We start from the raw sequence: 25,782 nt of genomic DNA, 5'->3' as shown, positions 1-25,782 counted from the left end.
GGTAATATAATTATGTCATATTTGTATAGTAAGACTTTTCACTTTTCAAAGAACTTTCATTAACATAATCCTATATTCATCCCTGAATATTAGAAATAATCAAATAACCTAAGCTAGTCTGATTCTCCACTTATAGAAGAGAGAGTGGACAGTAATTCATAAACTTATAGAGGATAGAATGATAAAATATCTCTAGCCCTCCTTCTCCCCACCTAACTCCCCAATTCCCATGTGTTTAGCCACAAGACCTCTAATTAGCAACTCTGTGCCAAAGTATGACTCCCATTGAAAACCCTTAGTATGGCAAAGTCCAGGATGGGGTTGGCAGTGCCTATGACCCCATCTCAGCTGTCTTGAACTGCTTTACCCAAGCCTGGCAGCTAGTCTAACTACTTTTAAAGTGGCCACTATAACTAGAGTAGGAAACAGGAGGTGGGCAAAATCCTCTCCCCCAGAAGTGAGGCCCCCAGTACTTGAAGGAAAAAATCAAGTAGAAGAAATATCATACTTATTACATATTGCCAAATTGCTATAATGATGTTTTTCCATTCTCCTTCCAAGCCCTCTATGTATACAAAAGAAATTCCAATGCCAAAAAAGTTACTTAGAGGTGTGATAATACCTTGGAACATGTGAAGCCAACATTGTAATATGCCCATCTAATGGTACATATATTTCAGGAGAAACTTTAGGGTCTATAATGTATAGAGTTAATACTCAGGCATCAAATTTTTTTTGGAATGGAGAAAGAAGAAATGAAAATAGAGATGGTGCATTTTGTTTTTGTTTTTGTCAATGAGTATTGTAATTAAGAAAATCAACATTCTCTCCCTTTACTTCATTCAGCAATGCCTTCACTCACAAGTTTAGTGAGAGATCAGGCTGTAAGGTAAGAAAAGAAGAGAGGTGTTGGGGACTTCTCCCCACATAATCCATGTGGCCCAGATAAACAGGCCTTGACCCTTGGCCTCTGCCTTTGTCCTTTTCCACTTTAGATGAAGGGACTGACACTTGTGAGTTCAAAAGGTCAGTATTATGCTTTACCATTCCAGCATCCCAGAAGATGCCTTCCAGGGCCAGGGCAACATTGAAGTCTTGAGGAATAGGATTAACCTTACGGACTGAGCTTTGGGACCCCAGCCCAGTGATTGCTGAAACTTAGACTTATCTAGGAATCAGGGAGCATCTGGATGTAATCTTACTGTGACCATTGCTATGTAGGAACTGAGATACGTATTGGGCCTTATTTCCCCAGATACCAGTGTAGTTTAGGGGAGAATATTTATGGACTTGGCATATTTAACATTTGTGTACTTGTTCTTGCTATATCTTTGAAGCAAATTTCCCATTGTGAAAACTTATTTAAAAAAAAAGAATAAAATCTTCATTGAGACTACCAGTTAGTAAATGGAGACAATAAAAGATGAGATTGAGGGAATAGAATATTTAATTAATTCACCAATCCAACAAAAAGAAATATGGCATATATTTTCTTAACTATACTTATCAAACTCCATTCCTGCCTCATGGGGGACTTAATGCCTTATCCTAGTTAATAATTTAATGTTTTTAAAATACTCTAGTGTTGCTGGTGGAAAGCCATTATACTATGTACAATAGCAAAAATGTAATCTCATTCTCTTAGAGTGTTCAATTGTGCACATTTCTTTCATCTAATACTTTGAAGAGTTCCATATTTTACAAGAGAAGAAAAAATACAAATAAGTGCCAGTATCATTTTGAGGAAAGATAGATCTTTTATATTTTTATCAAATATAGATAAAGCATAAAGCCTATTCATGAAATGGACAATGGAGACTTGGATAGATCTTAAAAGAATCAGCAGTAGTAGTAATAGCTACTTACAATTATAGAACATTTTTAACATTTCTAGTGTCCTCCTCACACCAGCCCTGTGATGTGAGTAGCATGGGTGTTATTATCCTTATTTTATAGATGAGGAAACTGAGGCTATAAGTGGTTAATAAATTTGCCTATAATGATACAGCTAGTTGTGATTCCAATCTATGTCTCCTGATTCTAAATCTAGCATGCTTTCCATTATACTATCCAGTCTCTTAAAAGAAATTATACTAAGCTATTGGGTAAACAATGTAACTTGTGGCCCAGAGTCAGAGTTCTGAGCTCTTGTGAGTTGGGTTCAATATTGAGGAGAAAACTATAAAGCAAATTCAGATGTTTCCAAGGTTTCCCTTGGTAGGGGCAGAGTGAGTAATATAATTACAGTTATTTTAATAATATGATAATTATAATAATAATGCATAGACACTAGACTTGTTATATAAGGAGTTCCCAGATGAAAGAAGTTCCTTTACCAATGTAGATCAGCACCTTCTGGGCAACTTAGAGTCTTAGAGAGCTGTCTCTGGATATTGAGGTTAAGTGACAAATATTATGTAGAGAGGTAAGGATATCCTGAAACTGACCTTTAGGTAGTCCCCATCACATTATTTCTCTGCTACTACTGAATTAAAACAAGGTATGGTTCTCATAATCTCTAGGTGAAGGTGGTGGTGGTGAGGGAATAAGCATTTATCAAGCACTTGCACTGCGTCAAACATATTCCTTAGTGCTTTGTAAATATTATCTCACCCTCACAATAGCACCTGAGAGGCAGGTGCTATTATAATCCTCATTTTACAGGTGAAGTAATAGAGGCAAACAGAGGTTAAATGACTTGTCCAAGGTCATATAGCTAAAAAGGGTCTGAGGTCAGATTTGAACTCATATCTTCCTGACTCCTGAAAGTGTGCTCCATTTACTATGTCATCTAGTTGCCTAAAAAATTAAGAACATAAAAAGAACTCATCTCCATGACCAATTAGCTACCACACTCATGGCACCAACCAGTGACATACCCTGCTTTATGCAAGGTTATCCCCAAATGCTGAAGTTAGACCATTTTCAGCTCCCTTCCTTTCTTGCTGAAATGTAAATGATGAGAGGTTTTTTCCCTGATGTTTTGATAAATGTATTTCAATATCACTGGTTTCCTTTGTCATTCTGAGTATTTTCTTTTATTCCTTTAAAAATGTTATTTTGAGAAGGGGTCCATAGCTTTCAACAGATTAGCAAAGGAGTCCATGACACAGGGAAGATTAAGAACTCTGCTCTTGGGTATGTAACTGTCACTGTTTATCTGCATCCCTCCAGAATAAGCTCAGCTCTGCTGGAAAGCTCCCTGGGTGTGTTGTAGTTCACAGCTACCCCCACCATCTATCAATGCAGTGCCACAATAGTCCAAGGATTCACAGTTTCTCATTATGGGGGCTTGTCTAGAAACCACTAGCACTTCCACTATTGGCTTCTTACTTACAATTATTTTATTGACCAATAAAACCAGAAGGAAGCACTAGACTAACTCCCATCAGCTCATTTCACCAGGAAACTCTTGTGCCTACTACAATAATAATACCGAAGATGGATTTATATTGCAACAACTTTAGAGGAATATGTAATAATTTGGTATAATTAAAGAAGTAACAAAAATTCAGGAAAGATGAATTTTAATAGGAATATGAGAACTAGTTCAATAATTGCCAGAAACAATAATATAGGGGGCAGCTAGGTGGCACAGTGGATAGAGCAGCAGCCCTGGAGTCAGGAGGACCTGAGTTCAAAAGTGGCCTCAGACACTTAACACTCACTAGCTGTGTGACTATGGTCAAGTCACTTACCCCCAATTGCCACACACACACACACACACACACACACACACACACACACATATACAATAATGTGAGTCTTTAACATAAAAGGTAATCAATATAAAGATAAGAAAATTTCATTATGATTTTTCTTAATGACCATATCAACTATCTAAACCTAATTGTACATTTATAGATTTTTTATCATAAGTAGTTTGTTTTTCTCTTCTGTCATCCCTTTTTAATTCATTATAGTTGATGGATAAAGGTAAATATCATGAAAGCAGCTGTGATATAATAACAAAGGCACTGAATTTGTACACATAGAACCTAGTTCCATATGCCAATAGTTCCCTTGCTCATTGTGTGACCATGGGTAAGTCACTTGATCTCTCTTGGCATCTTTTTCTTCATCTATAAAATGGAATTGGTGGGGAGGAAGAGCATGAACTCAACAATCTTTAAGGTTCCTTCTAGTGCCATGAGATATGGTGCTATTTTTTTGTCAGAAGTATCCCAGATGGGATCATGGAGATGACCAGCCTTCAGATAGCCAGAAGTTGCAGAGAGAACATTCAGTAGGATCATAGATATTTAGCTCTGGAAGGGACCTTAGAAATCCTTGAGTCCAGCCCCTTCATTTTATAGATGAGGAAACAAAGGCCGAGAGATTCAGTGACTATCCCACGGTCACGCTGCTTGTAAGTGTTAGGAAGCTAGGCATGATTTTCCTGATCAAAAGTTCAGTTCCCTATGCATTATGCCATCCTCACACAAATTAGGGGACAAGGAGAACAAAATAATGGAAATGAAGAAAATCTGGGATGTGTTTGTGAAAGAAAGAATATTTCAAATTAACTATTATTTAAAGAAGGGAAGAACATGATGTAAGTATGGAAAGGTGGGTTGGATATGCACTTTGAAGGACTTCCAATGCTAAGATGATGATGGGAATGTTGAGATAATGTGTCAGGTTTTTTTGCAACCAGATTTCAACCAGTGTGATTTGGCTTCATGGGCTGTAGATGAATGGAAATCGATACTGTTGAGGGAGTAGGAGGGAAAGGAGAATAGAGGGTTGAGAATGAGTGCTATCAAAGAGCAAAGGACTCATCAATACCAGTAAAACTGGTGTGTTGTAAGTTAGCTCTAGATGCCAACAAAACTAGAGTTGTTTTTTTTTTTAAACAACATTGTGATTAGAGTTCCCAGTGGAGGCATTTGTACCAGGTCACAAAAACAGTCACAGAATTGGAAGTTGTGAGGTTTTTTGCTGTGGATGGTAGATTGATAGTTAGAGCTGTCTGGTATCCCTTGGATCACATTTTTAATATTAAATTATATGGAGGGGAGTAAATACAATTACCATCTTAATATTTTATCTATGTTATTTTGTATTTTCATTCTCTATACTTACAACTTGCAGCAATTTTGCAAAAAGAAAAGCTCTCCTTCAAAGGGAGATTTGGGCTGTTTAACATAGAAAAAATTCAATAGATTCTTCCTGAATGAAGAACATTCAACTGGGTTGCAGAGAAAAATCCATTACCCAAAACTGTGCATCAACAAACTATTGCCTTAAGTGGAGAAGTAAATGTATACAAAAATTATGCAATGTGAGTATGAGTCACTTAAAATTAATATCACTTCTGGGAAGCAATTTTTTCATATATGTATACATTATATACAATACACACATATACATATACATGTGCATAGCATTAAATTTGTTTTTAATGAGAATTCTTAAAAAAATCAGCATCAAAACATAGCTATCAAATAGAGTTCACAACCTTCTCTTAGATTTAATGAATTAGCAAAACAGTAACAAAAACAAATGAATAAAAACACCAGTCTATTTAACAACTGTTTTTTGTATTGGTTTGGCTTGGTTGGAGTTTTTTGGTACAACATGGTAAATAATCAACCAAAACAATTGAGTCATGCTGTAGCTGCTGGATAAAATTGGAGTGTGGTACCTTATAATCTAATTATTTCTTAATTTATTACTTGCAAGCTTGAAGCTTCAAATCTGACAATGGAAGATATACTCAATTGTCTGTTATTTCAAAGACATAATATGAAGTGCTCATCATAATTCAGTTAAAATTCTGCAACAGTAACTATGCTGGTCTCCTAGTCTGACTAATTGTAATTAACCTTATAAAAATGAGATTTGTACAGTATGTGGAAAATTAAGGATATAAACAACCATTAAAAAAAACCTAATGATATTAAAAGAATTGTGGACAACTGCTTCAATATATAATCTCCACATAGTATAATATATTTTAAATATTGTTGTGAATACTAAAAAATATAAATAGCATTACACTTTGTATTTTTGTTAATATCCTGAAATAAGTCCTATTTGCTAATGCAAGAATTTTAGACTGCCTTTTGCAATTGGCATTTGCAAATGGTACAGATTTAGAGAGCTACCTAGGTACATAGGCAGAACATGAGCAAAAGTGACTTGGAGTAAGTGTAATATTGATGGAGCATTTTTCTTCAATAACACCTACAAGTTCCAAATCGTATAAAATTTGGGGACAAAACAGGACATAAATGCTAGAGAATAGCTCCAGTTCTGTTTTGATATACTTCTTTTTCTCCCTCTTTCTCTTTCACTATTAGGTTTTTCCCACCCTTTTTTCCCAACCTTTGCATTTTTCCAACTGTTCACTTTTTATCTCCAGTAGGAATCAGTATTAAGAAAAATGAATGGGAAAGAGAGGAGGCAATCCTCATAACTGATATGTTTATGAACTACCTGTATGTTCACATATGTTATCTCATTTGCTCCTTACCACATTCCTGTGAGGTAACTACTATACACATTATCATCCTCATTTTACAGATAAGGAAATCAAGGTTCAGAGAATTGTACATTTTCCATTGTCACTCAGCTAGTATCAGATGCTGGGTCATTTGTATCCAAATCTTTATGACTCTGTGTTTACCTACCGTTCCTTCCACATTAGTAGTCTGCCTTCTAGATAAAAAGGATAATTTTCTTTTCACCTCCATCTCTGGTCCAGGATCAAAGATAAATAAAGAGTATAATTGTAGTTGTAAATCACGATTCATGATCTCATCTCTGAGCTCATAGTGGTCTGGGTTTGTTCTTTGTGCCCTTTTAGTATTTATCCAATAATGGCTCAACCCCCATCTGGGTTTCTTGTCCCTTGGAATCTTAAAATTTGTATCATATCTCCATGTTTTTGATACTGTCCCAATTCTTTCTGTAAGTGGTGATGTTTATACAAAAATTAATCAAAGAAAAGGTTTATTAAAAATTGGAATATAAAAGAAAAATGATAAAATAACCTTTTATTTGAGTTCCCTCTAAGTGTCAAAATTGCTTTCCTAATCCACTGTCCTTCCTTACCAACAAACCTCTAATCAAAATTACTTACATAATATATTAATAATTTAATTATATCTAAATAAATACTTTTATCAATAATATACTTTTATACAGTTATGTATTGCAAACATTTCTAAGCCATATCCTATGACAAAGATACATTTTTAAGTACATAGCAATGTAGCACATCCCAGCTATTTCAATAACTTTTTATATGAATTTGGGGCAATTTGCTTATATATACTGTCCCCCAGATTCTTACCTGTAAAATAACTGGGAAGTAGGTTGCAAAGGATGAATTAAATTATTTCTATGAATCTTAGAAAATGTAATAGTATCTTCAAATCTTGCTGAATATTTCCATCACTTTGCTATCCTTCAGCTCTGTTGTATCTCAAAAGTTGCCCTACATTGAAGGTAGAAGGTTCTGAATGTTCAGGTGACAGCCTTACTACACAGCTGTACAATTGAGACCTAGGCTTAGCACTCAATCTTCACTTCTCTCCCCCTCCCCAATCTATTCTTCTTAGAGAAAAATCTGCTAGGATTTTATTTGGTTTCACCTAAAGAGTGAGAGAAATACCCAGAGAAACCCAGAGCAAAACAAGGAACCAAATCAGAGGGATTAGAAGACATGGAGGTATGTAGATGCTCTTTTGAGGGAAAGAGTAGGTAATAGTTAATAACTGACCTCAAAGTCAAAAACTTCTAGGTTCATATCTTACCTCTGATACTGTCAGGCTGTGTAACCCTACCTAACTCGGCAACTGTACTGCATTTGTAAGGGGAAGTTTTTTTAGCTTGTTTTCTTCTTTCTCCTGTTTGCTCCCTATATTATTAGTACTGAGGCTATGTGTTATTTTAAACAGATCTCAGACATGGTACGTTTGCAAAAAAAAAATCATTTTTATTTTTAGAAATCAAAAAGCTGCCTGTTTCTGAATGATCAATTTAAATTATATTTTTTTTAAAAAAAGCATCCTTTGTTCACACTTCCCTATATCCAAAGCAACATTGTAGTATAAAAACTCAACCAAACCAAATTTGTGATGTAATCAGATTTTTAATGGAGCACCTTCCCCTCAAAGTATAGGAATTTGTGTAAGGTATTAGCTATTGTCTTCTTTCCCTCTTAGCCCTTGTGTCCAGACTCTCATACCGCAAGTCAGAGATTGTGTGTGAGCTTAAATGAAGGTGGTATGTCTCATGGGATCTTGTCCAGAGCTGGATTTTATAATTGCAAAAAATATTTATTGTAAAATGTATTGTGCTGATGTTTCTATGTAAGAAAAAGAAATTAAAGGTAGAAAATAACTTTCATGCTTATTTAATGCCTATCTTGCATATGCTTATGAGTATTTGAGAATGTTGTATTTGTGCTTGTCTGTGTGTATTTCAAAAGCTTGCCCCTAGCCTGAGTGTACTTATTCACAATGATATCTTTTATTTCTATGCCTCTAAAGAAATGTGACTCACCATTCAGTATCTCAAGGATAGTTTAATATATTGATCTTTTTTCTTTCAGACTCTCTCCCAGATGCACAATGAGTGACCTAGTAATAAATATATTTTGATGTCAAATTTGTTTCCATAGCAACATATTAAGATGTCATTCTTAGAGATGTTGTGGTATACAAATGTGAAGAGTTGAAGGCTACTTAAAATATGACAATTGTAAATGGATAGGGAAAATTGAAAACATGTGAAGTGATTTAAATATATTATTAAAAGTTGATCTTTGATAAAAGTGACTTTTTTAAACCTTGTATCATGTGTTATAACAGTATGTCAATGAGATATAGATTTAGGAGCTCACCTGGTAAAATGGAAATGGAAGCATTCATTTTATTACATTGGTAGTCATTATTGAATTAAATTTTTGTTGCTTTCTTCTCTCCATAATTCCCAGTTTGTTGGGATATGTATGTGTATCATAGATAGATGGATGTATAAATATATATATATAGTATATATATAATATAGTATATATACATATATATGTATATATGTATGTATATGTATGTGGGCATGTGTATATATGTATACGTGTGTGTGTGTGTGTGTATATATATATGTGTGTGTGTGTGTGTGTGTATATATGTGTGTGTGTGTGTGTGTATATATATATATATATATATATATATCCTAGTAACAATAAAAAGACTGTGTGTGCTGTGTGTGTGAGAATGTGTGTGCCTTGAACATAATAAGAAAATATTGTGGTAGATCTGGATGATAAGTATGCACATATAGATTTCCCCACTACACTTATCTGGAGCAAAGCTGGTTGTCCTACTATGGAGGCTCAGACTATACTGATCACAAATGATACTGTCTTCAGCAAGCTGACACAGACCCTTTCCTACTTGCACCCAGAAAAAGAAGCTGAAGAAAAAGTTCAAAAGAAAACTGGATCAGAATAAACAGACTGATATAAACATTTTTGAAGAAATTATTGATTATGTACTATCAACAACTAAGGTTCCAAGGGAAAAAAAAGAATGGGAGTGATATCATGAATGGGAGGGAAATCAGGACCAAGACTGAGAATAGTAGAGAGAAAGTGAATAGGACCAGGAGTGGGATCAAGAAAAAGAGTGGGAAGAGGAAATGAAGAGAAGAAGAGACAGCTATTTTGATAAGCCTAAAGAGGATGACTAGCCCAGTGACATTGGCAAAGGTTCTGGATCTGCCAAGGAGTTGATAAAGTCCATCAATGAAAAGTTTTCTGGTTCTGCTTGTTGAGAGGGTAGCAAATCGCTGAAGAAACCAAAAGAGGAGGCTGTGAGATTTCTTTGGCATGTCCAACAGTTATGCAGAGTGTTATCCAGCCACAATGGATAGCATAGCTGTGGACATCAATGAGATAGTGGATTATAGCAAAATGAACCAGGGTAACAAGAAGGGACCATTGGGTCCATGGGATTTTGATACCCAGGAAGAGTATACCAATATATGAACAACAAAGAGACTTTGCCTAAAGCTGTATTCCAGTATGGCAACAAGATGTCAGAAGGTCAGAAAACCAGACCCTTCAAAGAAACAAATGACAAGGCAGAGCCTAATTGACAGTGGGAAAAGATAAGTGCAATTATTGAGAAAAGAAAGAAAATGGAGGCTGATGAGGTTGAAGTCAAAAGATGAAAATATTAGTGCAGCACTCTGATTCCTGGAAGATTACTCATTTGGACACTTCTCAACTTCCTTTCTTTCCTCTTGCACTTTCTTTAGAGAAGTTGCAGTGTTCTTGCATATGTATGTAAGAAATTGCATTGTTTTGACTATTCATACATGCATACCCATAAAGCAGAAGCACGGTAGAATTTGTGGGGGAAATCAATAAAGGAAAAGACAAAAGAGATATTATTGTGTGACCATCTAGAAAGAAGGGTGGAATAGATGAAAAGCTCAAGAAAGAGATCACATACCTGATACGGAAACATGGTATAGTTGTGACAGGAATTTCAACTACCAGGACATCATTGTCACCATCATTATCATCATCATCATCATCATCATCATCATCTTCATCATCACCTTCACTACCAGTATTAGTCAATTTGAGAGATAGAAAGGAACTATGCTGACATCTAGTCAACTCATGCACAAAAGGAATGCATACTATAACATATCCCCAAAGCTGTTGTTAAACCTGTACTTGAAAACCTCCAAGAGGGTTCCCACTCCACTCCTCACTCCACTTTTGGGCAGCTCTAATTATTAGGGAAGTTGTCTTGTTTTGATATGCCATTAAAACTAAATTTGTTTTTTTGCAACCTCTACCTGTTCCTCCTGGCACAACCCTTTGTATAAAAAGTCTGATTTCTCTTCCACATGACAGCTCTTAAATTACTTGAAGACAGCTGTCATGTATCTCTTGAATTCTTTTTGCTCTAGTCTAACTACGTCCTTTTACCAGTCATGTCATGGATTCAAGTATCTTCACCATCCTGGTTTCTTTCCTCTGTAAGCTTTCCAATTTGTCAATGTCCTTAAACTGCAGTGCCCAGATTAGAGAGTTGAGTACAGTGGACTATCACCTTCCTATTCGTGGAAGCTAGTGCCATCTTAAAGGAGCCCAAGAGTATATTAGCTTATTTGACTACCACATTGCTAACTAACTTATGCTGAGTTTATGGTTCACTAAAATTCTCCAGTCTTTTCAACAGGACAACTATATTCTAACCATTAATCTTCCATCTTATATTTGTGAAAAAGAAATTTTGCACCCAAGTGTAAAACTTCACATTTTCCTCTTTGAATTTCATCTTATTAGATTCAGCCCAATGCTTTAGACTATTGAGATCCTTTCAGATCCTAAAATTCAAATTGTTTCTGTTAGCTAGCCTTCTCACTCTGTGTCATATGGAAATTTGGTGGGCATACCATCTATGTCTTTATAAAAGTTGTTGAATAAAAATTTTAAATGGCATAGATCCAAACAGAGATAACTGTAATACATCACTGGAGACCAGCCACATTGACTTAGAACCATAATAATTATATTTTGTGTCTAGTCACATTACCAGTTGAATCAATTGATGGAATCATCATCTAACCAATATGTTTTGATTATATATATTTCCCACAAGAATAGTATGAGGTATTTTATCAAAAGCTTTGATAAAATCTAGGTAAACTATATCTAAAGCATTCCAATTATTATTTACTAGTTTAATACTAACATTTATATAATGCTTTAAGGTTTGCAAGGTGTTTTATATATGTTAACTCATTTGATAATAGATAATATTTAGCTGGAGTTATGTCTCTGTCTCTGTGTTTCTTGGTCTCTCTCTCCCTCTATTTCTTTTACCCTTTCTCCCTCCCTCTTACTGCCAAGAGCATAGTGTCTTATTTTTTTTTAACAGATGTAATATGTTTTATTTTTTTTCCAAAAGGTGGAACTGCTCTTCAAGACCTGGTACTGATCAAGGAGGAAGATGTGATGATGAAATGGAAATTATGTGAACCCTGCAAGGAAAGGATCATCCATATTTGAATTAATAATGGAGAAGAAGAAATCAGGTATAATATGACACACCCCTCAAAGTTCAGGGAAAGGATAGTTGGGAACTTAGGGGCTAAAATTCTAGAAGACATCAGTTAAATAAAGATGGGAAGTTCTCAAGGATGAAATTCTAATGACAATTTTAATGAGGTAGATAAAAAGGGAGATGTCTAAAAAGACCAATGGGTATTCTCAGAGAACTCAGACCAAAGAGTGTTTTTGAAAAGGCATTTATAAAAGACACAAAGGGTTTTTTTTAATGTCATGGACTCATTTTACAATCTAATGAAACCTATATACATCATACCAGAATAATTTAAAAAATTGTAATTGAAGGAAGTGCTAGATTTTAATAGGAGGTTAGTGAAAACAAACATGCAATTTTTCACATCCAAATTCACAGACTCCTTAAGGATCCATGGACCCCACATCAAGAACCTCTGAGACAAGCAAGGATGGACAATAGAAGATAAACACAAAAGAATAACAATCCTGTTAGAAGTGCTCAGTATAAACTGAAACTAGTGACAAACATTACACAAAACAAATGAGTTCTTCATTTCTGTGAAGAGCAAGAGATCAAATAGATCTTGAGATCACAGTGCAAATAGAACAGGATAGAACTATGACAATGGATTCAATTCAAGAAAGATTTATAAAGTATCTACTATATGCAAGATACTGTAATGTGTTAGGTATATAGAATATTTAATTAATATCCACTTTCAAGTAACTTAGAGTTCATCAAAAGAGGGAGAAGATGCAACATGTACACAAATAGGAAAAATGCAAGGAAAACTGATGAGAAGACACTGTCAACGAGGACGATCAATGAAGACTTTGAGGAAAATGTGCTACCTCAGTTCAGCCCCAAAGGATGAGGAAGATTCTGAGTGACAGAGGGAGGAGGGAATACATTTCAAACATAAGGAAAGGCTCTTATGGATGCATGGGGACAAGAAATAGATAGTCTAGGTAAAATCCAGAGATCATGAAGGGTGGAAAAATGAATTAAAAATCCCTGGAAATATAGATGGGAGTTAGATTGTGGAATATCTTTACTGTCATCCTATAGAATCAGTATTTTATCACATTAGTCTCTAAAAATTTTCAAGAATTGGGCTGATGTGATAAGAGGGGTCTTAGTAATACTAAATTTGGCTGTTGTGTGGAGAACAGATTAGAGAAGGGGGAGACTAGAAACAAGGAGTGCAATTTGAAGGCTAACAAAGTAGCCCTGGTGAGTTATGGTAACTGTGTGAGTGGAAAGAATTAACAAGATGAAAACTAAATGGATATTGAGAATGAGAAAGATAACTCATAGGTTATGAGAGAATTTGAGGATAACTATATTGAATCAGGGCATGCAGATGGCACAGAGGATAGAACACTGGACTTGGAACTAGGAAGACCAATCTTCATGAGTTCAAATTGGCCTCAGATCTCACTAGATGTGATACCCCATTTGTCTCAGTTTTCTCATCTGTAAAATGGACTGGAGAAGGAAATGGCAAAGCACTCCAGTATCTTTGTCAAGAAAATCCCAAATGAGGTCATGAAAAGTCAGATACAACTGAAATGACTGAACAACAACAACATATTTAATCTGTTCCAGTATGGTCAGTAAAGTTAGAGGTTGAAAATGAGTGGGGCAGAATAGAATCGAAGGCCTAAGGAAAATAAAACAAAAACAAAAATTGAAAACATCCATTGTGTGGAATCTATTAGTAAGCCAAAAAGATGAATAAAAAGATATTTTATCAGTAGTAAGGACTCTGTTCAATTTGTGTAACGTATATACAGAAATGCACCCAATAATGAAAGTTTTGTGACATTTTCCAGCATCAGTCAGTAGCCAAGGAGCAGATTCATGAAGAGTACATCACAGAACTTATCCAAAATAGGAAATCAGGTACACTGAGAATAATAAAAATCAAAGGGCAAAAAGAGTTCTAGAGTATTAGTAAGTGCATCTAATTTTTTTCTTTTTTTCTATTTTTCCCACTTAATAGTATTTTATTTTTCTCCAATTACACATAAAGATAGTTTTTGACATTCATTTTTATAAGATTTTTAATTTTAAATTTTTATCCCTTCCCTCCCTCCTCCTCCCCTCCCCAAGACAGCAAGCAATCTGATACAGGTTGTACATGTGCAGTCATGTTAAACAAATTTCCACAATAGTTATGTTGTGAAGGAAGAATCAGAACAAAAGGGGAAAACCACAAGAAAGAAAAAAACAAAAACAAAACAAAAACCAAAAAACTGAAAATAGTATTCTTCAATCTGCATTCAGACTCCATAGTTCTTTATTTAGATATGGATAGCATTTTCCAACATGAGTCTTCAGAATTGTCTTGGATCATAAAATTGCTGAGAAGAGCTGTCTATTATAGAGTAAGGGCATCTTGTGTAGTCCATCCTGGTCATAGAGTCAAGTAAAACCAAAAAAGGTTTGATGATCTGGGAGGGTCCGAAGCTAGAAATGAAGGAAAAGAATGGGTTTGTTAAGTGTTTACTGTGTGAGAGAGAGGTGGAAGTTAAGGACAACCTACAAAAATTAATTATTAACTTTTGTGTGTAATGATTATTCCATATCCAATGAGTAGACACTTGGAGGAAATTAACTGTATCCATATAGACATTTTTTACTACATAAGAAACTAGGAAACAAAGTTATAATAACTAAAAAGAAGGGTCACTTGAACATTCTCCTCTTGAGAAGGGAAAAAAAAGGTGGAAGAAGATTGATTCATTTGGCTACATCATATGCATCATAGTGTCATGGTATCTTATCATTGCACCTTTTGGGATACTACTTATGCTTACTACCATAAAGATGATTGAAATTTATGAACTAATATTTTGAAAGGTTTATGAAGTAATGAAATTCTATGAAAAACTTGACAAGGTTCTGAAAATGAAGTCAGCATATGCATTGATGCTGAATGACTACAATGTAAAAGTGAATACAGGAAAAGATGATAAAAACCACAGTTTAGCATCAAAATTAAAGGAAACTAAAGATTTATAAATTAGTAAGAAACTGTCAGCCTATGCTTCTAAAATATTTCCATTAAAAATCAGAATATGATAATCATGGTGATCACTAAATAACAAGAAAATAACTATATTAATATTCAGACTGATTAGTAATAGCTAGTTACAGATTTAGTGATCATCTTAGAATCAGCCATTTTTTTTGTCAGATCAACTGTTTGGAGCAAAAGTCAGAGCGAAAAAAAAAAACAAAAGAAAGAATAAAGATGAGAAACTTTAACAAATGATAAAGTTGATTCCAAATCAAACATGTTATAGAAACTTGTAATTTTTTAAAATAGAAAATGGGAAAAACACTGATTTTGATCACTACTATTCTTATTTATTTATTTTTTAAATTTATGGAATAAAACAAGTGTTTCCATAACATCTTGTAATAAGAAAAGATGATTGCACATAAAGCTGCGAACCTATTATATACAACTATTATATACAACTTCTTATTCCTTTTAAATGTATAATAAAGTTATCATGTAAATTTCTCCCTCCCTCTGCCCTAGAGATGACTACCATTAGACACAGATAGGGATGTGTGTGTGTGTGTATGAGTGTATGTGTGTATGTGTCTATGTAAAATCATTATATATATATATATATATGTGTGTATATATATATATATATATATATATCTTCTGGATTCAGAGAGTGTCTTTCTTTGTATGTCCTTTATAGTTAATTTGGGTATTTATAATAGTCAAAATGGCTTATTTGCTCAAAGTCAGTTTTAAATCAATATTGCTGTTACTATATATAATGTTCTCTTAATTCTGCTCATTTTGCTCTTCATTATTTTGTGCAAATATTTCCATGTTTTTCTAATATCATTGATCTTATTATTTTCTTATAATACAGTGGTATTCCATCATAATCATAAACCATGACTTGTTCGGCCATTCCCCAATTGATGGACATCCCTGCAATTTCCAGTTCTTTGTTACCACAAAAAGAGCTATGAACATTTTAAAACACGTAGATTCTTTTCCTTTTTCCCTAATCATCTTTGGAAATAGATATAGTAGTGGTATGGCTGGGTCAAAGGATGTAGCAAGGATGGAGAAACTGTGGCTTCAAGACCACATGTGGCCCTCTAGCTCCTCAAGTGTGGCAATTTGACTGAATCCAAACTTCATAGGGCAAATCCCCTTAATAAGAAGATATGTTCTGTAAAACTTGGACTCAGTTGAAAGGCTGCACCTAAGGACCTAGAAGGTCACATATGTCCTCAAGGATGCAGGTTCCCCACCCCTGAAAAGACAGTTTAATAACTCTTTGGGTATAATTCCAGGTTGCTCTCCAAAATGGTTAGATCAGTTCACAATTGCTCCAACAATGAATTAGTGTCCCAATTGTTCCACATCCCCTCCAATATGTGTTGCTTTTATTATTCTTTTTTTTAGTTAAGATATATAAACAAACAACTCACTTCCACATAGTATCTTCCTATAAAAAACAGTTAAGTAAAATCACTTAAAGTTATTATGATTAACAAATACATGTTACTTTCTATATTTGTAGTATAATATTTATTAATTTTTTGAGGTTCTCATTTTCTCTTTTTTCCTCATTTGGTAGTATTTTATTTTTTTCCCAATTACACTTAAAGATAGTTTCCAACATTCATTTTTGTAAAATTTTGAGTTCTCAATTTTTCTCCCTCCCTTTTCTCTCCCCTCTCCCCTCTCCAAGATAGCAAGCAATATGATATAGGTTATACATGTACAATCATGTAAAACATATTTCCACGTTGTTGAAAGAAGAATCAGAACAAAAGGGAAAAACACGTGAAAGAAAAAAAACAACAAAAAAGCAAAAATAGCATGCTTCAATCTGCATTCAGATTCCATAGTTATTTTTCTGGATGTGGTTAGCATTTTCCTTCATGAGTCTTGGAATTGTCTTGGATTGTTGTATTGCTGAGAAGAGCTAAGTCTATCATAGTCAATCATCACAAATGTTGCTGTTGCTGTGTACAATGTTCTCCTGGTTCTGTCTACTTCACTCAACATCAGTTCATGTAAGTCTTTCCAGGTTTTTCTGAAATCCACCTGCTCATCATTTCTTATAGGACAATAGTATTCCATTACATTCATGTACCACAATTTGTTCAGTCACTCCCTAATTGATGGATATCCCCTCAATTTCCAATTCTTTGCTACCACTAAAAGAGCTGATATAAATACTTTTGTACATGTGGGTCCTTTCCCCTTTTTTATGATCTCTTTGGGATATATACCTAGCTGTGGTAGTATAATATGCATTAACATAAACAATGTATACTTCAATAAAATTTGTAACTAATAGTGCCTATTGCGTTTGGCTTGAGTTTTATTGTCTTTTGGAATTGTCTTGATTTAAATATCTATGGTCATGTTGATTATTGTATTCCTTCAACTTTCTTCATTCTGTATCAGTTCATGCAATTCCCTACATGTTTATTAATATTCTTTATATTTGTGATTGCTTAGCATGTAATCATATACCATTAAACTCAATAGCCATTTTCCAATTGTTGGGCAAATAATTTGTTTCCATCTTTGGGCTAATATTACTGTTTTAAATATTGTGGTAAATGGGATTCTTTTCTTTCAACCATTAACTTTCTTTGATGTAAATTTTTGAGTCAAATGATATAAAAATTTAGTAACTTATTGTGTATCTTTTCAGCTTATTTTGCAAAATGGTTGGACAAATTCATAAGCCCATCAGCAATTGGTTAATGCTTCCATTATATTTTCCTTTAATAACTTCAATAAACTAGAACTATGCCATTTGAGGCACACCACATATACACACATACACTAAATGGATAATGTTTTGTCTATGATACCTTTAAGCTTAATGTACTTTTTCTGTCTTTACAGTATGTTTATCATTACCTTATCTGAAAGAAGGAATGCAACTCCTGTTTTTTTGTCTTTTTGTTTTTGGATTTGTCTGAAGTACAATACTTTGTATTTGAAGACTTCATTTTGAATCTTTCTGTGTCATTAAGTTTTAAGTCTATTTCTTATAAACAATAATGGTTGAATTCTGTCTTCTATAACATTTTAGAACTCTTCTATTTTATGGTTAAGTTCAGTCCACTAAGATTCAATATTAAAACTCTTGTTTATTTTCCCTCTGTCAAGTTGTTTAAATGCATCTTTTTTTTAAAAAATAAGTAATAGGTACCCAGAGTTTTCTTTCTTTAATCACTAAATTCCAAAGCTCTTCCTTACACAGAGCTCTTCCCTTCCTTGAACAGTGCACACATACAGACATTTACAAACAAATATATGTATTATATGTGTGTACATAATGCCTTTACATTCACACAGATGTGTAAATTATCCCTAAGTGCCTGCAATGTGCTTCACTTGGAACAAGCTAATTCCTACTTCTGACAAAATGAGAAAGTGAAAATTTCCTATGAAACATTGCTCTCTCTTTGACCATCTCAAAAGCAATGTGAAATGCACCATATGAGATAACAATAATCAAAGTAGAAGAAAGAAAAGAAATATCCAACAGGTAATTTTCACAGAAAATGGAGGGAAATTGCAAAAGGCAACACTATTAGCTGAGTGCTCTGCCCACCACCAACCAAAATCAAATACCTGGGTTGTAGGTTTTTCTTGGTATAACTCTAGTAGCACCTAAAGTCAAAAAAAGCAATTAACTATAACTACATTCTGGACAAACAATCATCAAAAGCCTTCAACACTCAGCCCTCATTTAGCTGTGTCCCTCTTCACTTGAATTAGAGCCTTCCACTTTTCAACAGGGGAAATAAGGATAAGGGGAAGTTAAGGATGGGGGAAGGAGATTAACAAAGAGAATGAAGTAATTAGAAAGCAATTAAAATCTCTCATATAGTGAAGAAATACTCAAGGATAAGAACATCTTAGCATAAAACTTCAAAAAAGAAAAAAATATATGTGATAAGATAATTAAAGCACCAAAAAAAAAAAGTGAACTGAATGACCTTAAGAAATCTGGGAGTGATTTGAATACCTTCCCCCTCAAAAAAAAAAAAACTGAAGGAAGGAATAAGGGATGTAATAACATACCTTAGATAGACAGAAATAAAAACAACCTGAATAATATATTTCAAGGTATCATCAAAGAAAATTGTCCAGAAGCATTAGAACCAGATAGTAAAACACAAATTGATTGAATTCTTAAATCATCACCACAGAGAAAATTGAGATATAATATATCCAAAAATGTTCTTGCCAAAGACCTAGAGTTCCCTGTTCAAATATTTTTTATTAATTACAAACATCTAGGGAGCAACAGATTAAATTTAAAAGAATACATTAAAAAGTCACAGTCATACCAGATTATATATTAATAGAGGAAAGGAAAGAAAATATTTGAATATATGATAGGAAAAGTCAGAGAAAAATGGCATACCAGAGAATAACATCCTGAAGAGGTGAGCTTTGTCCTACAGGAGGAGGGTGGGGGTGGACTTTAATAGTTTTGATGATTTCTAAGGTTTCTTGTTGAGGAGATGAGTAGGCATTTCAAATAGCAAACAGAATATAAAAGTATCTTATGAAAGATAAAACAGATTAAATAATACAAAGGTGCTAAGTGAAAAATGAGTACTTACATATTAAGGAGGGAAATTGGAAGAAAGACTAAGTTCTACCATTTCTGAATAACAGCAAAGTAGAACAGAGAAGATTCAGGATTAATTGTTCATAAAACAAAGTAAATATAAAAGTACTCTATAGAAAGAGAAGGAAAGAAGAGGGAAGAACTTAACTACTTCACAAAATTAAACTATTGTTGCATAAGATTATTTAAACATAGAAATGAGGCATGGGTGGGGGGAGAGAATTGGGTAAGTGGTGAATCTGAAGAACCTCACTCTTTTTTTTTTTTGGATCCAGCAAAGAAAGCAGTAAATATGTGTGTGTGTGTCTGTCTGTCTATCTATATATCTATCTATTTATCTATCTATCTACCTATCTATCTATCCACATATATGTATGTATATATATATATGTGTGTGTGTATATGTGTATGTATATATGTATGTATGTGTGTGTATTATATATGTGTGTGTGTATATATATAGAGAGAGAGAGAGAGAGAGAGAGGGAAAGCAAATTAAACAAGGGACTAGGCTAGCTCAGGTAATAAAAGGAGGGATTTTTCAAAAGAAAGAGTAAAATCAGTCAAGGGATAACCTCAAGTAAAATAAGCTTTGGCTCTAGAGGGATGGTTATGAAAGTGATGAAAGAGGGGAAGGAAAGAAAAACACACACACACAAACACACACACACACACACAATATCTACTGATTTGGTTTTAAGTTCCAGAAAGAGAGGGAAGATATCTACCTATACATATATGTATGTATATATGTGTATGTATATATATATATGTATGTATGTATGTATGTGTGTGTGTGTGTGTATAGAGAGAGAGAGAGAGAGAAAGAGAAAGAGAGAGCAAATTAAACAAGGGACTAGGCTAGCTCAGGTATTTTATTACCATAGATAATAAAATTACACACACATACATATATGTATATATAGTCTAAGTATTATAGAACAGGTATCTGAATTATAGGAATATCTAAACAGTCAAAAATATGTGGAGGACTTTATCTTGCCTCTTCCAGACTTAGACAAATCAAACAGAAAAATAAACAAGAAAGAAATGAAAGATCTGAACAAAATATTTTTAAAAAGTAGATATCATAGATCTCTAATGATCAGTGAATGGGAAATTTAAGGGATGTTTAATTTTCAGTATTTCAAAACATCATTGGAAAAATTAACCATTTATAAGGGCATAAGCAAGTCATAAATAAATGCAGTAAGACTCATAGCTATTAAAATATAAGCATTAAAGGAATTATTAAAAAAAAGGATTCTGACATTAATGAAGACTAACACTAATAGCAAATTGCTTAGCTAACAGTGTGACATTTTGTCATTTTTTTGCCATATTCTGTGGAGATTATATGTAGGCATTTCCTCTCTTTGTCCTCTTTTGCTTATCATTATCTTACTTGGTTTATTTATTACTGGTTTTTTTTTGAGATAGTCATTCAGAGAGCTATGTTTTGTGTGAAATTTTCACTTCATGAAATCTTAAATCAGAGGGTCATAAATATATATATATAATATACTATATATAATTTTGTTTAAATATACCAAATTGTTCTAAATTAACATATTAAAATTATATTTTAAAATCAGTATTTGTGGAATGAAGGTAAAATAGTCTTTAGGGGAATAATTTATCTCTAAACACATTACAAAAGAAAGAACAACCCAACAAACTGAGAGTGCAACTATAAAAACAAACTAAATTTTTTAAATCCCCAAACAAGCACTATAGTAGAACTCTTGAAACTCAAAGAAGATATAAAGAAAATAGAAAACAAAAAATTTTGAGATGATAAGAAGTTAAAATGTAATAAAATAGAGAAATCATTAGGTAATCTAATATGTAAAAATGATGGAGAATAAATCAAATTAGTGAAATCAACTAAGAGGGAGAAAATAAACAAAAATGCCAAAAACTATTATCACCAATTATATGCCTCTCCTAGGCCTGTTTCCTTACTGGCAAAATGAAGATTTTGAATTAATAACCTCTGAGTATTTTCTATCTCTATGACTATATTCTCACGGATTAGATGTCCTCTAAAGTTTTATTCAGCTTTACATCTGTGGTCCATTTTCTTATGTTTTGGTGTATTTTCCTTTTCTTAAATACCTTGAGAAATAGGAACTGACAACTAATTCATCCCTAGTTTCTTTAAAGGCTCATCTCAGTTACCATCTGCTATTTGAAGCTTTTCCTGATCTCCCTGCTTTTCTCTCCTTCCTATAATTATGTTGTATTTATTATTTGTGTAAATATTGTATCTCTCCAACATGTTGTAAAATCCTTGAAGGCAAGGATACACGCACACACACACACAAACACACACACACACACACACAAATATTTAGCCCTTGAAATATTTCAAGGGCTAAAATGTAGAAGAGGGCTAAGTATTGTTCTTCTTGGCTTCATTCATATTAATTTTGCCCTGTAGGGAAACAAAATAAAAGAACTGTATTTAAAATCTAAGGAAATGGGCTCAAATAATTTCTATACTGTGGGAACCAGATTAGTCACTTCTCTATAAGCCTAAATTTTCTCATTTGTAAAATCAAAGTTTTGAACTAGATGAGCTTTAAGGTTCCTTCCAGTTCTAAATCCCATGATCTCTGTGATTTTATGATCAAGCTGCTAGTAGGTAGAGACTGTTATAAAGGCAACGGCATAAGATAGGCATTAAGGATAAACAAATAGAAAAAATCATAATCATAACTAGCATTTATATAGTGCTTTATACATATTATCTCATTTAATCTTCACAATAACACTGTAAGGTATATGCTGTTATTCACATTTATAAATAAGGAAACTAAGGCCCAATGAGGTTAATTGACTTGCCCAGCATCATGCCTCTGAAGTAAAGATTTGAACTCAGGTCTTCCTGACTCCATTACAGTGCTCTATCCATTTTTCCACTTAACATGATGGTGGAGAAGGAAGTAAATATTAGGGGTACTAAGAAAATATTACTGCTCCAGTAATGTTGATAAAGCAACTGAATAAAGGTTATATATCTAGAGTTTATATTAGCTCCTTAAAATCATTTATAATTTCCCTGGTCCCAAGAAATAATAATGCTAACAGTCATTCAGTAATCAGGCTTGGTTTGGTAAATTAAGATGTTTGTCTATTATATAAGCTACAGCAGGCTTAAAAGGACTTTGTTACAAGTAAATAAAATGATTGTACAGCTTCTAGGAAATATTTAGCAATCAGAACAATTATTATGTTGTTTTCCCCAAATTTTAGTAAAATACAAACACATAACGCATATGTATAATGGATACCAGGGTAGGAATAAAGCTGTTGATATGTCATTCCTCAATTTCCTTATGTAATTGGTCTTGGATGATTTTTATGATGTTTAGTGATGCCCACTTTCACTGTCCTTTAAGTCACCTGAAATTTTGATTCTTCTGGAATTATGGTGTTCTATGATTAGTGACTATCAAATACATTGGAATACTAGTGTTTAAAAAGAAAGGATGGGCTGTTTTAAAAGGAACAACTCGTAATAATTGAACACAATTCATAGTTTCCTAAATGGGATCCAGCCCAACTGCCTTCTTATAATCAATGTAGAAACCTCGCTAATCATATATTGGCAATACACCTCTAACATGAAAGTACTAACGAAGTAAATCAGTGTTTCCCCCTTAACAGTAGGATATAGTCTGAGAAAGTTGTAATCTCAGTTTCATCTACTTTATTGAGATATCTTTATTGTGCTAACTTTATTGAGATAAGCTGAATTCTTTTGGGTGATCATAAATCTGAGAAGGTTCAGTAGTGTTTCAGGACTCAATTTAATTGGCACAGTGTCATCCACAACCAGGAATTTCTAAAGAATCTTACATCTCCAGAGAAACTCTTTTCTATTTTGGTTTTGAGGGAAACATGGGGAACACCAAAATTCATCACTAAAAAAAGTAATTGATTATTTTGGTAAAAACAAAAATGGTAACTGATAAAGCAACAATTTCAGATGGGTGTTTGTAATTAAACCATCAACTGGTTAATCAAAGTTCAAAATTAACATCAAATTATAAGGATAAATATGAGAAGACTGTGTAAAACTATAGCTGCTTCAGTGCAAACAGTTTAATCAGTTTCATCTTCAACATTGGATAAAGCTAAGACTTTGACACTGATTAACAATATTTCTAAGAGAAGTTTAGCCAGTGTCAATTTCTCCATCACGAGGAGGCCAAAAGACACCAGAATGTTGGCCAAAAGACTCTTGATCTCTTTGTAACATTAAAGAAATAACTTCAAAACTGTGAAACATAGCAAATGATTGGATGTAAGCTACACTAAGGACATTTGTAGTATTTTGATACTAACAATATTGGGGATTAGTTGTGAATACCCTTTTAACTCCCACCCCACAATAAATTATTTTGCACAGCTGTTGAAACAATTCAGTTCTTTGAAAAGATAAATTTATTATCTTAAATTTATCTACTGGAGAGCAATACCACAAGTCTGAATCTCTGGAAAGAACATTGACGCTAGTATGAGAAGGTAAAGATTTAAATACCATCTCTAAAATTTACAACCTGTTTCATCTTGGGCAAATTGAGTAACTCTTTTAATGTCCCTGGATCTCAGTTTTATCATCTGTAAAATGAAGGGGCAGTACTATATTAAATTACTTTTGAGGGTCTTTCTAATCCTAGATTTATCATTCTACAATCTATAATCATATTGCCCTAAAAGTCTATAACACTTTAAGTACACTCATGTTGTCCACATTTTTATGAGAAGATACTATTAGGTATTAAAGTACTGACATAGTCAATTCCAAAAATATTTATTGAGCATCTGTGATGAGATGCAGTGGTGGTGCTGAAGGAGATGTGTGTTTGAATTCTGCCTCTGATGCTTCCAAGCTGTGTGATGGGTCATTTCCTGTAATCACTCGAGAGTTTCCACATCCATAAAAAGGGGATAGCAAGGCTCACAGGATTGTTGTGGGGAGATCACTTTTTTAACTTTTAAGTGTCAAATAATTGTGATTTGATATTATGTGCAAGGCATTGATTTGGTCCTATTTTTATGTAGCCAAGAGTCAGGTAGGTTCAGCATTTATTAACCAGGGTCATCAAATTACATTGTCCTTGCTGCTTTGATAAATTAGTTTAGGCTAGTTTCACATTGAGCACATTCACTTTCACATGGTTTCATTTTGCATATATCATAAATCATAGTAGTGATTTGAATTATACATCTAGGCTTTTCCTACGGGTGTAATTAAAAAATTAAAAAAAAAAACAAAAAATCTGAACTTGGAAAAGGTCTCCAAGAGTTAGTATTTCTCTGCCCTGAATGGTTGGGCCAAAAATAAACTTTGAAAGACCAAGCATGATTAATGATTATAATCTGTCAGCAACTTAAACCTCCTACAGTTCCTGGTGCTAGGGACTCACAACCAGGTCAGAGATGAGTGTTAGGCAAAACAGAGAGCCTTCTAGGGTGTAACATTAAAAGGGAAAAAAAGAGATACATCTTTAAAAAAATAAATGCACCTATATTTAATATAAACATATCTCCCTATGACATGTACTGGAGAAATTGATTTTCTGATAATTCAAGTTCATGCATATTACAATGAAATCTGAAAGAATCTAACAAATATTATCACAAAAAGATGTAATTTACTGATAAAAGGAATTGGAAGGGTACAAATTTCAAACATCATGGGGAATTCCTAAATGTTTTGACCTATTTCCTACTTAGAATTTACAGACATTATCTATTAAAAAGGTATTATATAGTTCCTAATAGGTATAACTAGGTGGCTCAATGAAAAAAGTGTCAAGCTTGGAGTCAGGAAGACCTAAGTTCATATCTAGCCTCAAAAACTTACTAGCTATGCCACCTTGGGTAAGTCATTTAATTTCTGCCTCAGTTCCCATATCTGTAAAATGAAGACAATGATAGCGACCATCTCCCATGGTCATTAAAAGAATAAAATGAAATAATGATTGTGATGTGATTAGCACAGAGCCTGGCACATGGTAAGTACATTATAAATATTACCTATTTATTATTGTTAT

At 33.5% G+C, this 25,782-nt stretch overlaps 1 pseudogene; it reads left to right on the top strand.

Annotated features, from left to right (window-relative positions):
- The first annotated feature begins 4,040 nt into the window (after positions 1–4,040).
- On the top strand, positions 4,041–10,191 carry LOC114045817 (annotated as a pseudogene).
- Positions 10,192–25,782: the final 15,591 nt, after the last annotated feature.

This window comes from Vombatus ursinus, unplaced genomic scaffold (assembly GCF_900497805.2).
Source record: "Vombatus ursinus unplaced genomic scaffold, bare-nosed wombat genome assembly UNPS02014779.1, whole genome shotgun sequence".
NCBI lineage: Eukaryota > Metazoa > Chordata > Mammalia > Diprotodontia > Vombatidae > Vombatus > Vombatus ursinus.
This window is presented reverse-complemented; position numbering and strand designations above follow the sequence as displayed.